Below are 15,335 nucleotides of genomic sequence, written 5' to 3'. Positions count from 1 at the left end.
TGACTACAACAATTTGTTGTATATTTCTTTTTTTAAATTTCAATAGTTTTTAGGGAACAGGTGGTATTTGGTTACATGGAGAAGTTCCTTAGTGGTGATCTCTGAAATTTTGGCGTACCCATCACCAAAGCAGTTTACTCAGTGCATAGTCTTTTATCTCTCACCCCCTCCCACCTTCCCCCTGAGCCCCCAACGTCCACTGTTTCATTCTTGTGCCTTTGCATCATCATAGCTTAGCTCCCACTTACGAGTGAGAACATGCAATGTTTGGTTTTCCATTCCTGAGTTACTTCATTTAGAATAATGGTCTCCAACTCCATCCAGGTTGCTATGAATGCCATTATTTCATTCCTTTTTAAGGCTAAGTAGTATTCTATGATATATATATATATATATATATATATATATATATATCACATTTTCTTTATCCACCAATTTATTGATGGGCATTTGGGCTGGTTCTGTAGTTCTGCAACTGTGAAGTTTGCTACTGTAAACATGTGTACAAAAATATCTTTTTCATATAATGACTTCTTTTCCTCTGGGTAGATACCTAGAAGTGGGATTGCTGGATCAAATGGTAGATGTACTTTTAGTTCTTTAAGGAATCTCCATCTCCATACTGCTTTCCATAGTGGTGGTACTAGCTTACATTCCCACCAGCAATGTAAAAGCGTTCTCTTTCACCACGTCCGTGCCAACATCCATTTTTGCTTTTTTTGTTTTTTTGTTTGTTTGTTTGTTTTTGTTTTTTTTGAGATGGAGTCTCGCTCTGTCACCCAGGCTGGAGTACAGTGGTGCGATATCAGCTCACTGCAACCTCTGCCTCCCGGGTTCAAGCAATTCTCCTGCCTCAGCCTCCTGAGTAGCTGGGATTACAGGTAACCGCCACCATGCCAGGCTAATTTTTGTATTTTCAGTAGAGACTGGGTTTCGCCATGTTGGTCAGGCTGGTCTCAAACTCCTGACCTCCTGATCTGCCCACCTCGCCTCCCAAAGTGCTGGGATTACACGCGTGAGCCACCACGCCCAGCCCTATTTTTGTTTATTTTACACGTGGTATTGCATTGTGGTTTTGATTTGCATTTCCCTGGTAATTAGCGATGTTGAACATTTTTTCATATGTTTGTCGGCCATTTGTATATCTTCTTTTGAGAATTGTCTATTCATGTCCTTGGCACATTTTTTGATGGGATTATTTTTTTCTTGCTGATTAGAGTTCCCTGTAGATTCTGGACATTAGTCCTTTGTCAGATGCAGTTTGTGAAAATTTTCTCCCACTCTGTGGGTGATCTGTTTACTCTGCTGATTATTTCCTATGCTGTGCAGGAGGCTTTTACTTTAATTAAGTCCCATCTATTTATCTTTGTCTCTGTTGCATTTGCTTTTGGGTTCTTGGTCATGAACTGTTTGCCTAAGCCAATGTGTAGAAGGGTTTTCCAATGTTATCTTCTGAATTTTTATGGTTTCAGACCTTAGATTTAAGTCTTTGATCCATCTTGTGTTGATTTTCGTATAAGGTGAGAGATGAGGATCCATTTTTATTCTTTTACATGTGGCTTGCCAATTATCCCAGCACTATTTGTTGTATAGGGTGTACTTTCCCTACTTTGTTTTTGTTTACTTTGTTGAAGATCAGTTGGCTGTTAAGTATTTGGCTCTATTTCTAGGTTCCCTACTCTGTCCCATTGGTCACGTGCCTATTTTTATACCAGCACCATGCTGTTTTGGTGACTGTAGCCTTGTAATATACTTTGAAGTTGGGTAATGTGATGCCTCTAGATTGGTTCTTTTTGCTTAGTTTTGCTTTGGCTATGCAGACTCTTTTTTAGTTCTAAATGAATTTTGGCATTTTTTTTCTAGTTCTATATAGAATGATGATGGTATATTGATAGGAATTGCGTTGAATTTGTAGACTGATTTGGCAGTATGGTCATTTTCACAATATTGAGTCTACCCATCCATGAGCATGGAATGTGTTTCCATTTGTTTGTGTCATCTATGATTTCTTTCAACAGTGTTTTGTAGTTTTCCTTGTAGGGGTCTTTCGCCTCCTTGGTTAGGTATATTCCTAAGTATTTTATTTTTACAGCTATTATAAAAGGGTTTGATTTGATTCTCAGCCTGGTAGATGTTGGTGTATAGCACTGCTACTTATTTGTGTACATAGATTTTATATCCTGATAAATGGATTTATTATATATTTCTAAATAGCAATAAGATTTGAAATATTCCCAACACAAAGAAATGATCAATGTTTGAGGTGATTAATATCCTAAAGACCCTGATTTGATCATTACACATTGCGTGCATGTACCAGAATCTCACATGGACCCCATAAATGTGTACAATTATTCTCTATCAAAAACATTTTTTTAAGAAACATGCAGGAATACACTGTACCTCTTCCTTGCTGTCTCTGGATATTGTCACATGAGGACTTGACATGCGGATTGTGGCAGTCTCTGTGACCAAGAGCAGAAGACAATAGCAGCATGGAAACCTCAAATGAAAAACCTAACATCTCAAGCTACTAATTTAGCCAACCTTGGCATCAGCTATCTCTGGTCTTAGTACATGAGGTGATAAGCCCCCACTGTTCAAGTTGGGTGGACATCAATTGCTGCAGAATAGAAGTTAATGAGGTTTCCTCCTCCTGGATCCCCTACTAGACCCTGACATACCCATTCAGTCACGGGCAGAAAGGGAAGCAAAGGGTAAGGAGACCTGGCTGGCTGTGCCAGATGCAGATCTTACCTGTCCTGCCTAAAACACTCAAAGCTCAATTGGTTAAACAAAAAAAGGAAAAACACAGTAAGGAGTATAACACTCCCCAGATGCAACTTAATCTAATACTCTATACTTTAAACTTTCTAAACATACATAGAAATCAGACCACTACTTCTGCAGAACATTTTACTGGTAAAAAGAACAGCCCACATGAGGGAAAACTGATTTGGTGGAAAGACAACAAAAACAAAACATGGGAAATAGGGAAGGTGATAACATGGGGGAGAGGTTTTGCTTGTGTTTCACCAGGAGAAAATCAGCTTCCTGTTTGGATACCCACTAGACATTTGAAGTTCTACAATCAACCCATCAGAGATGCAAATGAAAGTGGCTCCGCAGAGACAGAAAACCCACAATCGAGCATCATCGACTCGCAGGGTGAACAAAATGGTGATATCAGAAGAACAGATGAAGTTACCATCCACCAAGAAAATGGCACATGTGGAGAGCCAGGGAGAGGAAGAGAAAGAAAAAGAGACAGAGATCAGAGACAGACACAGAAAGTGAGACTGGGGAGAGAGATAGTATAAAAGAGAGAGACTGTAAGAGAAGGGAGACAAAGAGATAAAAGGTGCGAGTGAACAGGTGAGGAGAAAGACCGAAAACTATGAGAAACAGCAACTAAGACACAAAGGAGGTGGGAGACTGCCTGGGTGCTGCAGCACCCACACCGTACTCTTGCCCCCTGTCACTTGGGTTAAAACCACTGGAAATTCCACTATTGCAAATTTTGTATTAATCCTTGTATGTCTGTCCTTTCTATTGTTAGTTTACAGGTGTATCCAGCAGCTCCAGAGAGACAGCGACCAGCGAGAAGGGGCCATAATGATGGTGGCGGTTTTGTCAAAAAGAAAAGGGGGATATGCAGAGAAAAGAAAGAGAGATCAGACTGTTACTGTGTCTACATAGAAAGGGAAGACATAAGAGACTCCATTTTGAAAAAGACCTGTACTTTAAACAATTGCTTTGCTGAGATGTTCTTAATCTGCGGCTTTGCCCCAGCCAGTTTGACCCAACCACTTTGACCCAACCTGGAGCTCACAAAAACATGTGTTGTATGAAAACAAGGTTTAAGGGATGTAGGGCTGTGCAGGACGTGCCTTGTTAACAAAATGTTTACAAGCAGTAGACTTGGTAAAAGTCATGGCCATTCTCTAGTCTCAATAAACCAGGGGCACAATGCACTGCGGACAGCTGCAAGGACTTCTGCCCTTGAATGCTGGGTGTTGTCCAGGGTTTCTCCCCATGTGATAGTCTGAAATATGGCCTCATGGGATGAGAAAGACCTGACGGTCCCCCAGCCCGACACCCGTAAAAGTCTCTGCTGAGGTGGATTAGTCAGTGGAAAGCCTCTTGCAGTTGAGAGAGAGGAAGGCCACTGTCTCCTGCCTGTCCCTGGGAACTGAATGTCTTGGTATAAAACCCGATTGTACATTTGTTCAATTCTGAGATGGGAAAAGAACCGCCCTAAGGTGGGAGGCAAGACATGTTTACGGCAATGCTGCCTTGTTATTCTTTACTCCACTGAGATGTTTGGGTGGAGAGAAACATAAATCTGGCTTACGTACATGTCCAGTGATAGTACCTTCCCTTGAACTTCATTATGACATAGATTCTATTGCTCACATGTTTATTGCTGACCTTCTCCTTATTATCACCCTGCCCTCCTACTACATTCCTTTTTGCTGAAATAATGAAGATAATAATCAATAAAAACTGAGGGAACTCAGAGACCGGTGCCAGTGCAGGTCCTTGGTATGCTATGCGCCAGTCCCCTGGGCCCACTGTTGTTTCTCTATACTTTGTCTCTGTGTCTTATTTCTTTTTTGTCTCTCATCCCACCTGGCTAGAAATACCCACAGGTGTGGAGGAGCAGGCCACCCATTCATTATGAGATTACAGGCATGAATAACCCCACCTGGCCACCTAACTCACTCTTGAGAGGCCAGAAGTGATGCTGGAACTTTCTTCCTCTGTGGGTTAAAAAGGGAAAATTAGGGAGAACACAAGGCATGAGAGATGCAGCGATGGATATGTCTATATGGAGCTTCTGTCTGCATCCAGTAGAAAATGCATTTGTAGGCACCAGGTTTAAGAGCGAAAACCTGGAGTCTTGTCTATTAGCATTCTCCTTCCCCACAAACCTGAGAGGGAATACATTTTGCTCCAGCACACCCGGATGTAGGAAATGTCACATTCCTATTTCTGTAACTTCAGTTAAATCTGCTCTGAGTCCCTGGATGCCTGGCAGGTGGAGAATTCAATCTTGTTGTTACCAGCATTCCTTTCACTTCTCCATGGGCTTATGTAAGAATTCTGGGCTTACACACTGTTGGAAAGCCAAGTAGGAACTACATCCCCCGAACTCTCCGTTCTTCCAGCTGCTCATGATCCATCAGCCTTTTTTGGGCTATCTTGCTATAACAAGACCCTCCTCACAGCATCATTCCACTGACCCACAGGCTCAGCCCCAGGGACCCACACTATAAGAGGTCTCCACTATGCCTAGGAACTCACAGAAACCTTCTCTTCATCTTGGCTTCCTCTGATATCCAGCCACTCCCCCACTTCTCACCTTAAACACAGATGGCAGCTCCTTCCCATCGTTCCAAACCTTGGGGATTTTCCAGCCAAATTCTCCTCAGACACCAAAGCTTCACCCGTCCTCTTCAGGGAGATGATGCAAGGGCATCTGAGATCTTTGGAAGCCCAATTCTGGCCTCTCTTTGGGGTGGGCTGAGAGTGGGAACTATACTCTCTTTTCCAAGTGCCATGTTTATCTTGTTCATCATAATATTATCTCCAATGCGTGGCACATAGTAGGCACTACAGACTGACATATAGTAGGTGCTATTAGTGTCTGTATAATGGGACTCTTGAGGTTGAAGCTATTAGCAGAAACCTGCCAAGCAAAAGGATGGAAAACCGACCACCAAAAAAAAAAAAAAAAAATGAAAACAATCGTGGCTTTGAGCTCTAAACACACAAGGCACCAGCCCAAGTTTGGGCAATTTTAATACAACAGCCATTTTGCCTCCAAACAAACTGGCACTGGAAACCTCCCTCTGCCTCTTAAAGAGAACCAGTTTCTCTTTCTCTAAGTGGGCAGCATTTCTCCCCAGTGGCAGTACCCAGCCCACTGCCACCAGCAAAGGACTGCAGCCAGGAGCCAAGAGCTTGATAGTTTAAAGAATATATTTTATCGGGAAAAACAAAGTAACATCCACATAAATCTGGAACTACCACCACTTTCCAGAGGCCGAATCCCATTTGTGGAGTCTCTTGTGTCTCAAGCACCTTGCAGTCAGCTCAACTACATACTTTTGGGATTAATTGCAGAGAAGAGTGAAGGTTATCTGCAAAATAAAGGAACCCGGGCTCAGAATTCCCAGAGCAATCCATGACAGGGGAGGTGAGTAGAAAAGGGAAGGGTGAAGTCAAAGGAGAGAAGTCAATGAGTTGGCCAACACCAAGCAAGGATCATGGGACCCTCTCTATGGCCCCACATCTCAAATGAAGTCAACAAAACCCATCAATGCTTGGTGTAAGTGTTGTATGCTCCCAGAAATGAAAGCAGGGGCCACATTTCAGGTGAGTAGGGTCGGGGGTAGAGGCAGCAGTCATGGACTTGTGGGCCTTGGAGGATGGGATGATTCTGAGACATTGAATCCCTACACTGATCTCAGTAGAAATCTCAGGTAGGGCTTCAGCATTCGTGGACCAAGGACTCTGCGGGCCTGAGAGCAACAGCCTTGGTGCATGTCCCAGCTCCATCAATCTCAACTGGGGCTTTGAACAAGTTACTTATTTTTTTAACTAACGTTATTTTAATTGACAAATCATAATTGTACACATTTATGTGATGTTTTGATATGTGTATACAATGCGGGATGATTAGATCAAACTAATTAACATGTCCATCCCCTAATTTACTGACAATTTTTATGATGAGACATTTGAAATATACCCTCTTAGTTATTTTGAAAGATACATTATTATTGACTATAGTCATGCTGCTGTGCTATAGATTTCAAAGCATATAATCCAGCAACCCAACTTCTGGGTATAGACAAAAAAAATCGAAATCAATACGTAGAAGGGATCCCTACGTTCCTATGTTCACTGCAGCACTATTCACAATACCCAAGATATACAATCAACCTAAGTGTCCATCAGTGGATGAAAGGATAAAGAAAATGTACTATATACACACAATGGAATACTATTAACCCTTAAAAAAGAAAGAAATCCTGTCATTTTCAACAACATAGTGAACTTGAAAGACATTCTGTTAAGTGAAATAAGCCAGGTACAGAAAGACAAATACTGCATGATTTTACTTATATGTGGAATCTAAAGAAGTTGAACTCACAGAAATAGAGAGTAGGACAGTGGTTATCAGGGGCTGGGGTGGAGGAAAGGTAGGGGATAGGAGACACTGGTCAAAGGGTACAAAGTTTCCAATAGGAAGAATAAGTTTTGAACAAGCTAAACTCCTCTGAAAGCTCAGTTGCTCATCTGTAGAGCAGGGACACATCATTAACCTTCTAAGGATGTTGCTGTGAGAGTAAGAGATGATGTTCAGCACAATACCTAATGCACAGTCAGGTCTCCTTAAGCTTGAACCTGCATCGCCATGACCTCTACATCTCAGGACAGAAAGGCTCACAGCCAGTGTCTCAGTTCCCAGTGAAAAGTGGATCCCAGACCAGGCTGAACAGTAGGATCCCTAGGGGATACCCCACCCTACTGAGTCAGAATCACCAGAGGTAGAGCCTGGGTATGTATGTACGTGTGTGTGTGTGTGTGTGTGTATATATATGTATGTATATATGTATGTATAAGAGACAGGGTCTTGCTCTGCAGTCCAGGCTGGAGTGCAGTGTCACAATCATAGTTCACTGCAGCCTCAAATTACTCCTGGCCTCAAGCTATCCTCCCACCTCAGCCTTCAGAGTAGCTGAGACTACAGGCACATGCCACCAAGCCCGGATACTTTTTTTCTTTCTTTCTTTTTGGAGAGAGTCTCACTCTGTTGCCCAGACTGGAGTGCAATGGTGCAATCTTGGCTCACTGCAACCTCTGTCTCCCAGGTTCAAGTGATTCTCATGCCTCAGCCTCCTGAGTAGCTAGGATTACAGGCATGCACCACCACACCAGGCTAATTTTGCTTTTTTCATTGTTGTTTCTTGTTTGTTTTTCACAAATAGGACTTCTTCTTTGCCACTGTTTTAAGTCTGAACTTTAAACGATTCTTGAACTGGTGGTTCATATCCATCAGCTTATTCAACTTTAGCATGTGTCTCGTCCCTAGTGGGTTTTCCAGAACTACTACCATCACCACGAAGCTCCATGCCTTTCAAACCCAGGGTTCTCCAGCATTTTTACTTTTCTAATGAAGACATCATGGAGAGGATAAATTGGCAAGCCTTTTCTACATCTTTTCCAATGTTGTCTGGAATCAATTTATTGACCACTTCTTTCAAGTCATTTGTCTGCACCTCTCAAGTCATGATTTCCATCATCATCTTCTGGATTTGGCAGACTGTTAGTTTTGAGCATAAGGGGTCTTCAGTATCTGATTGTTGTGTTTTTTAGTAAAACCAACACAAAACAGATGAAAGAAGTAACCATCGGTAGTCTTGACATCAACATGAGCTTCAATCATTGTTGAACATTTTTCAAAAATGGAACATATTTTGTCACAGGAAAGACCCATGCCATAGAAGTTAGTCAGGCAGTTTTTGCCCTGAACATCTTCAGTAATCAGCTTGAATTTTCTAAATGCAACTTCATCATTCTGCACATCAGCAAGACTCACTTCAAACACAAGACCCTTGAGACCATCAGATGCAATTTGGGTTCCTTGGGTCCTGGTGACCAAGTCTTTCCAATATTTCTTATATTGAACATAGCAGGTGCTTTCACATCATACTGATCTTTCTTAGAAAATGGATCAACTATTTTCTTCTTAACTCCCTTTTTGCCACCTTTCATAAGGCACTTGTTCTTAACAACCGCCATGGTGCTGCTCAGAGTACCAAAAGGCTAAATTTTATATTTTTGGTAGAGACGGGGTTTCACCATGTTGGCCAAGCTGGTCTTGAACTCCTGATGTCAGGTGATCTGCCCGCCTCAACCTCGCAAAGTGCTGGGATTACAGGTGTGAGCCACTGCACCCAGCTGATATTTATTTTTTCTTTTTTTGTAGAGACAGGGTCTTGCCATGTTGCCAAGGCTGGCCTGGAACTCCTGGCCTCAAGCAATCCTCCCACCACAGCCTCCCAAAGCACTGGGAATTCAGGTGTGAGCCACCATGCCCAGCCTGGAATCTATTTTTAAAGCCAATCAAGTGTTGAATAAAATTGCAACTTGGGCTGTTTTTTCTTTGCATTTTTTACATTTCAATGGTTTTTAATATATTCAGAGATATACACAAACATTACCAGTCAATTTTAGAACATTTCATGACCTCAAAAAGAAACCTCAGACTCTTTAGCTAACACTCCCTATCCTCCCATGCCCCTACCAGCCCTAAGCAACCACTAATCGACTTCCTATTTCTATAGATTTCCATCTGAATGAAATCATGTAGAATGTGATCTTTCATCTCTTTGAAGGTTCATCCACGCTGTAGCGTATGTACTTTCCTCCTTTTTGTGATCAAATAATATTCCACCATGTGGGTAGACAACAATCGGTGTATCTCTTCATCTGGTGATGGGCATTTGGATTTTAGCAAAGTCCATTTAGAAAGCTCAATGCTTTGGGCTTCCACTTGCTTTGCTGCCTCTGTCCTCAGAAGGAGGCTTCATCCTTCCATGTAACCAGCAAATCCTTTATGCAGAGATGTACACAACACACTCCTCTCCTTGGCTATGACACCTTGAAAGGCTCCTCTTGGTGGCCCCTGGTGCTCATTTCAGAGTAGTTCAAATTAAGGTGATCAGCTTTCATGCCAATCACTCTACAAATCACTCCTATTATGACCAATTTTTCTAAATGCTTTATTGAATTATTACTTAAAGAAATGTGCACATAGAAGTCAACACAGTACTTTTCTTACAAACTGAACATATTGCCCAGGCGCAGTGGCTCATGCCTGTCATCCCAGCACTTTGGGAGGCCGAGGTTAGCAGATTGCTTGAGCCCAGGAGCTTGAGACCAGCCTGGGCAACATAATGAGGCCCCCCTCTCTACAAAAAATAAATAAATACAAAAATTAGGCAACAGTGATGGCACATGACTGTAGTTCCAGCTACTCAGGAGGGCTGAGGTGGGAGGGCTGCTTGAGCCCAGGAGGCAGAGGCTGCAGTGAGCCATGACGGTGCCACTTGCTCCAGCCTGGGTGACAGAGCAAGATCCTGCCTCAAAACAACAACAACAACAACAAAACCTGAACATCTCCATATTTCCGACACTCAATTCAAGAAACAAAATATTACAGCCCCTTCCAGGATATTCCTGGGGTCTCTTCCATCTCTACTTACCCCTGACTACAAACAGCCTCCACTTATTTCACCTGACATTGTACTTTATGAAAGCAGCAGTTCTCAGATGGGGCTATTTTGCCCCCTGGGGACATTAGGCAATATCTGGGGACACTGGGGTTTGTCTCTACTTGGGGGGAGTTGTGTTACTGCATCCAGTGAGTCCAGGGATCCAGGGATGCTGTTCAACATCCTAAAATGCACAGGGAACCCCCACACATAGAACAGAGAAATTGCAGAGCCAAAATGTCAGCAGTGTCACAGCTGACACCCTGACATACACACAATCACACAGTATCTGCTCTTTCGTGCTCAGGATCTCTTTCATTCTACTCATCTCATAGGAAACAGAAATGTCATTTGGAGGTAGGTAGAGTCCAAAACAAAGAAGATCCAGAGTTTTTTTTTTAATCAGCCTGGTGCCTTTAGAGCTAGGATTTAGTTTCCATTCTTTCTGTCTAATTTTCAAGTGATTTTTCTTCAAATGGCATCTGCTGGGCTCAAGACCCGGAGATCCCCACAAAGCTGAGATTCACATGGGAATTTTGTACACACCTACACAGGTATACACTGCCATTTACATGCAGACATCCACCCACAGATACACACATCCGGAGACCAAGACAGAAAGCAAACTCCAGCATAAAAGCATGGTTCCCCGAACAGGAGAAATGCACCATTCACTCCAGGGAGGTACCTATTTGTTTAATTCAGCCTCTGATAGTCAGGCTGTTGCCAAGCCCAGCTCTGAAAGTCTTCCCCTCTAGGAAAGAGAGATGGACTTTTTTCTTTACTCAAGAATATAGATCTAAAAAAAAAAACACTTCTGCATCTCAAAGCAGGCTCTACCTCCTGAGCTACACATATTGATCAGCATTTTATTGTCAATTTTCTTTTATTTGAACTGGAGAAAAATATAACCTAATTATGTTCTTACTGACACTTTGGAATCAGTTACACTAAATCCAATTCTCTGGGTTCTCATGCTTAATGTGTTTAATTTGGGGGACAACAAAGCAAAAGCATTGGTCGTGTTTTAATATAATTAGTACAGGATATATCTAAGGGGTTCAAGTATCACTGTAGCAAGAAGCTCATTCTGCAGTAAAAGGGAGATTCTGCCACTAGGATTGAGTTAGGGTGGTTCATGGCTGCACCGTTTCATCAATGTCTCTTCAAGGGTCCATGGAATGTGGAATGGGAAAGACTGAAATATTCCAAGTCTTGGCTAAGCTTCTCTTAAGGGGTGTTAGGAGCTGATACATCCCACGCTGTAGTTCTCTAAGCTACAGATTCTCAGATTTTTCTATTTTATAAACCAGTAAAAATATTTTTTTAATTTGAGAACCAACATAAAGTTGCAATTTTTTTTTCTTTTTGGTAAGAAGGAACTTTTTTAAACTACCAGTTTCACACACACACACACACACACACACACACACACACACACACAGAAATTCCAACATGATTGGTCAGAATAGGTGAGGTTTTGCTCCAATAACAAACAACTTCTAAATCTTGGTAACTTCAAACATCAGAAGTTGTTTTTCTCACTCATGCTACATCTGCAGGGAGGCATGGGGTGCTCTGTTTTCCATCAAACTTGCCCCTAAGACTAAGACTAAGGCTAATGGGGGTTGCATTACCTCGAGTATCACCAAGCAGGGAACAGAGGGAGAAGAATGGTAGAGAGTCTTGTACTAAGAATTAAATGCCCCAGGCTAGAAGTCTCACACTGCACCTCTGCCCCCAGCCTCTTGGCCAGTACTAGCCACATCCCCTCCCCCACCACAGGGCAATGCATGAAGACAGGAGAATTGGATACATTACAAATTTCTACCCCATGGCATTTCATAAAAGAGAAAAAATGCAAATACAAAAATGTTTTAATAGAATAGAATATATACATTTTTAGAATACAGAACAATCCTCCAAAAAGGACAGCTGGTGGTCTTTCACCAATGGACACATTTCTGTGACATTTTCTCTGTTTTTCCATTTTATACCTGACCTATGAACATTTTATACAGATGGTCCAAAGAACACCATTTGGGGACCACTGCTCTAATCAGGTGACGAAAACAGCCCCAAGAACAGAGCACAGTCTCTTTAGCAAAGACCCAGCAGGGCCAGGGTGACCATGTTCTCACCATCAATGTGCAGATATCCACCTGCAGCATCCTCACATCCCAACATCAAACAGTGGCTCTTTATAGCTTGATTCTAATGTCCTTTGATCTTCATAATCATTGTAAAGCTCTCTGGCCCCAAGATCTAACATCGCCACTCTAGCTACATCCTGCAACTCTTCATCTCTCCTGCCTCCTCATCCCTCTAGACTTCTCTTCACAACCTCATGTTTCCTTCTTGCTTTACCTTCCTGCTCAGCCTGGACCTTATAGTCACCTTCTTCTTGTAATGTGCTCCTAAACTCTTTCTTCCCTGCTTTCAACCACACCCACCTGGAAATTTTCCATACCCCATTGATGACTTGCCTTGCAACTGCCCAAGGGCTGCTGAATGATACTGGAAAGAATCACAACATGGATCTGGTAGTTCCGCTAAATAATCTCACCATCCAACTCTAGGGTAGACTTCACTTCTGTTCAGCAATATTTTTAAGCATCACAAATAAATTCCGAACCATATTTGCTATAACAATTGACTTTAAACCTCTTCCATATCTCAAAGCCCCCCAAACCCATCCCTAGGGGTTTCAGAGCCCAGAGTTGAGTTCTCTCAACTCACTTCCATCTCACCCCTAGATCACTGTATCTTGACCCTCTTCCTCTGCCTTTCCCATCTTATAAGGAGAAGCATCCTTCTCCTTTCCCAAGCTACCTTCTCCACTTGTGCCTCATTTGAGACCTCCCTTTATCACCTGTTTCCTTGGAAATCCCATGACTCACCACCTTCACTTGTCATTTCACTCATAAATATTTTGCACCATGTATGTGCCAGGCATTTAACATATAATCATGCTTAAGTCTCCACATGCTAACAAGAAAAACCTTGATTATCCCTGCTATGCCCTCAAGTCATTACCCTCCCCGCTCCTTTCCTGTGTTCCCAAACTTTGTTGATCTTCATCAATCCCTCTGATGCAGATGGCTCCGAAGTTTGCACCCTATTAGGTTGGTGCAAAAGTAATTGCGGATTTTGCCATTAAACGTAATGGCAAAAATAGCAATTATTTTTGTACCAGCCTAGTATCTTTTCTCCTTCTACCAAACTTTGTCCCTGAGCCATCTCATCACCTATAACTACCTCCTCCATGCAGTTGATTCCCAGATCTGTATTATTCTACTGAAAATCCATTCCCCAACTTTCTCAGCTAGAATAACAGAAGCCCAGTTAGAATTCATGATACCAGTTTCCCACCACCACCACCGTCGCCCTGCCATTGTTAGCAAAACCATCTCTTGAGTGGAGCTCAAAGATTTGTAATCTCCCACTCCCCAGAAAGATAACTTCAGACTCAGCCTAGAAGTAAAGATCCTCCAGATATGGCCTCAACTACCCTCCAACCCATGTCCCCAGTGCATCCCTTTGATGCCCACTTCGGTGGAGTTAAAATGGAGTTAGTGTTTTTCTTTTCACATACTCCTGGTGTTCTTCCACAAATACAATTTTCACCTCTTGAATATTTTCAAGGATTCTCTATGCTACACACAGTGAAATCCAAACTCCCCATCAGGACCCCAGTCTTCCCAAATGCTCTTTACACTTTTCCACCTCCATGCTTTTCCTTGGATCATCCTCTTCTCTAATATAACCTTGTGTATTACTCTAGATTCTCCAGAGAAAGAGCAGAGAGATAGAGGTAGAGCTATACACATAGAGAGAGACAGATTGTTTTGTTTTAAGGGATGGCTCACATGGTTATGGAGGCTAAGGAGTCCAGGAGTCTGCAGCCAGAAAGCTGGAGACCCAGGACAGCCAATGATATAGTTCCAACTCGAGTCCACATCTAAAGTCAGGACAAGATTGATGACCCAGCTCAAATATAATCAGGTAAAAAGAGCAAATTCTCTGTGACTCTACCTTTTTGTTTTGTTCAGGTCTTCAGTGGATTGGATGAGGCTCACCCATATTGGGGAGGACAATCTGCTTTATTCAGTCTACCAATTAAACGTTATCCTCATCCAGAATACCTCAGAGACACACCCGGAATAGTGTGTAGCCAAATATCTGGGCACCCCACAACCCAGTCAAATTGATACATAACACTAACCATCATGTCTTGCTTCTACTCTCTCCCCATTACTGCATGTCCAAATCCTTCCCTTATTTCAAGGCTTAGTTCAAATGTTACCTCTTAACTAAGCCTTCCCTGCAAACCCCAAATATTAATAGAATTTGTTTCTCCCTTCTCTGATATCTCAGAATACATTGTGTGTTTCTCTTTTACTGTATTTATTACAAACTCCCTTATAAATCAAGACAATGATTCCCAGACAAATTATCAGAAGAGTATAAAAGAAGTCTTCTTTGAGTGTGAAATATCTCATGGAATATAGCACATGGCCTCTTCATGAAGAAACTACTGGGAGAGAAGAAGACAAGCTGGAAGAGGCCAGGGAAAGGGGGTTAGTACAAAACACAATGAGGCTGGGCTCATACAGTGGCTCACCTGTAATCCCAGCACTTTGGGAGGCCAAGGCCGGCAGATCATGAGGTCAGGAGATCGAGACCATCCTGGCTAACATAGTGAAACCCCATCTGTACTAAAAATACAAAAAAGTTAGCCAGGCATGGAGGCAGGCACCTGTAGTCCCATCTACTCGGGAGGCTGAGGCAGGAAAATGGTGTGAACCCGGGAGGCAGAGCTTGCAGTGAGCCGAGATTGCACCACTGCACTCAAGCCTGGGTGACAGAGCAAGACTCCATCTCAAAAAAAAAAAAAAAAAAGAAAGCACAATGAAATGTCAGTGGATGGGTGCCTATAATTTCTAAGAGAAATAGAATATAATCCAAGAATTTTATAGCCAGCTAAATTACTGCCCAATCAAAATAGGCAAAAGACACTATCACATGTTCAAGAACTTAAAGAAT

The 15,335-nt window shown here is 42.3% G+C and overlaps 1 protein-coding gene, 1 non-coding gene and 2 pseudogenes across 2 annotated transcripts in view; 2 read left to right on the top strand and 2 right to left on the bottom strand.

The window, feature by feature from the left end:
• LOC107970747 (translation initiation factor IF-2) overlaps window positions 1-15,335 on the bottom strand; it is a 127,238-nt gene that overhangs the window by 89,380 nt on the left and 22,523 nt on the right. The gene's annotated exons all lie outside the window — the stretch shown is intronic.
• Window positions 1-15,335, top strand: part of LOC100615781 (small ribosomal subunit protein eS24-like) — a 111,692-nt pseudogene that overhangs the window by 95,385 nt on the left and 972 nt on the right.
• Window positions 419-15,189, bottom strand: LOC134809592 (small ribosomal subunit protein eS1-like; annotated as a pseudogene).
• Window positions 13,385-13,532, top strand: MIR548I-1 (microRNA mir-548i-1). The gene has a single exon (NR_035885.1). It is a non-coding gene; the product is annotated as a microRNA mir-548i-1 (primary transcript).

This window comes from Pan troglodytes, chromosome 2 (genome assembly GCF_028858775.2).
Source record: "Pan troglodytes isolate AG18354 chromosome 2, NHGRI_mPanTro3-v2.0_pri, whole genome shotgun sequence".
Classification (NCBI taxonomy): domain Eukaryota; kingdom Metazoa; phylum Chordata; class Mammalia; order Primates; family Hominidae; genus Pan; species Pan troglodytes.
The sequence above is the reverse complement of the archived record's forward strand: the minus strand, read 5'-3'. Positions and strand labels throughout refer to the sequence as shown.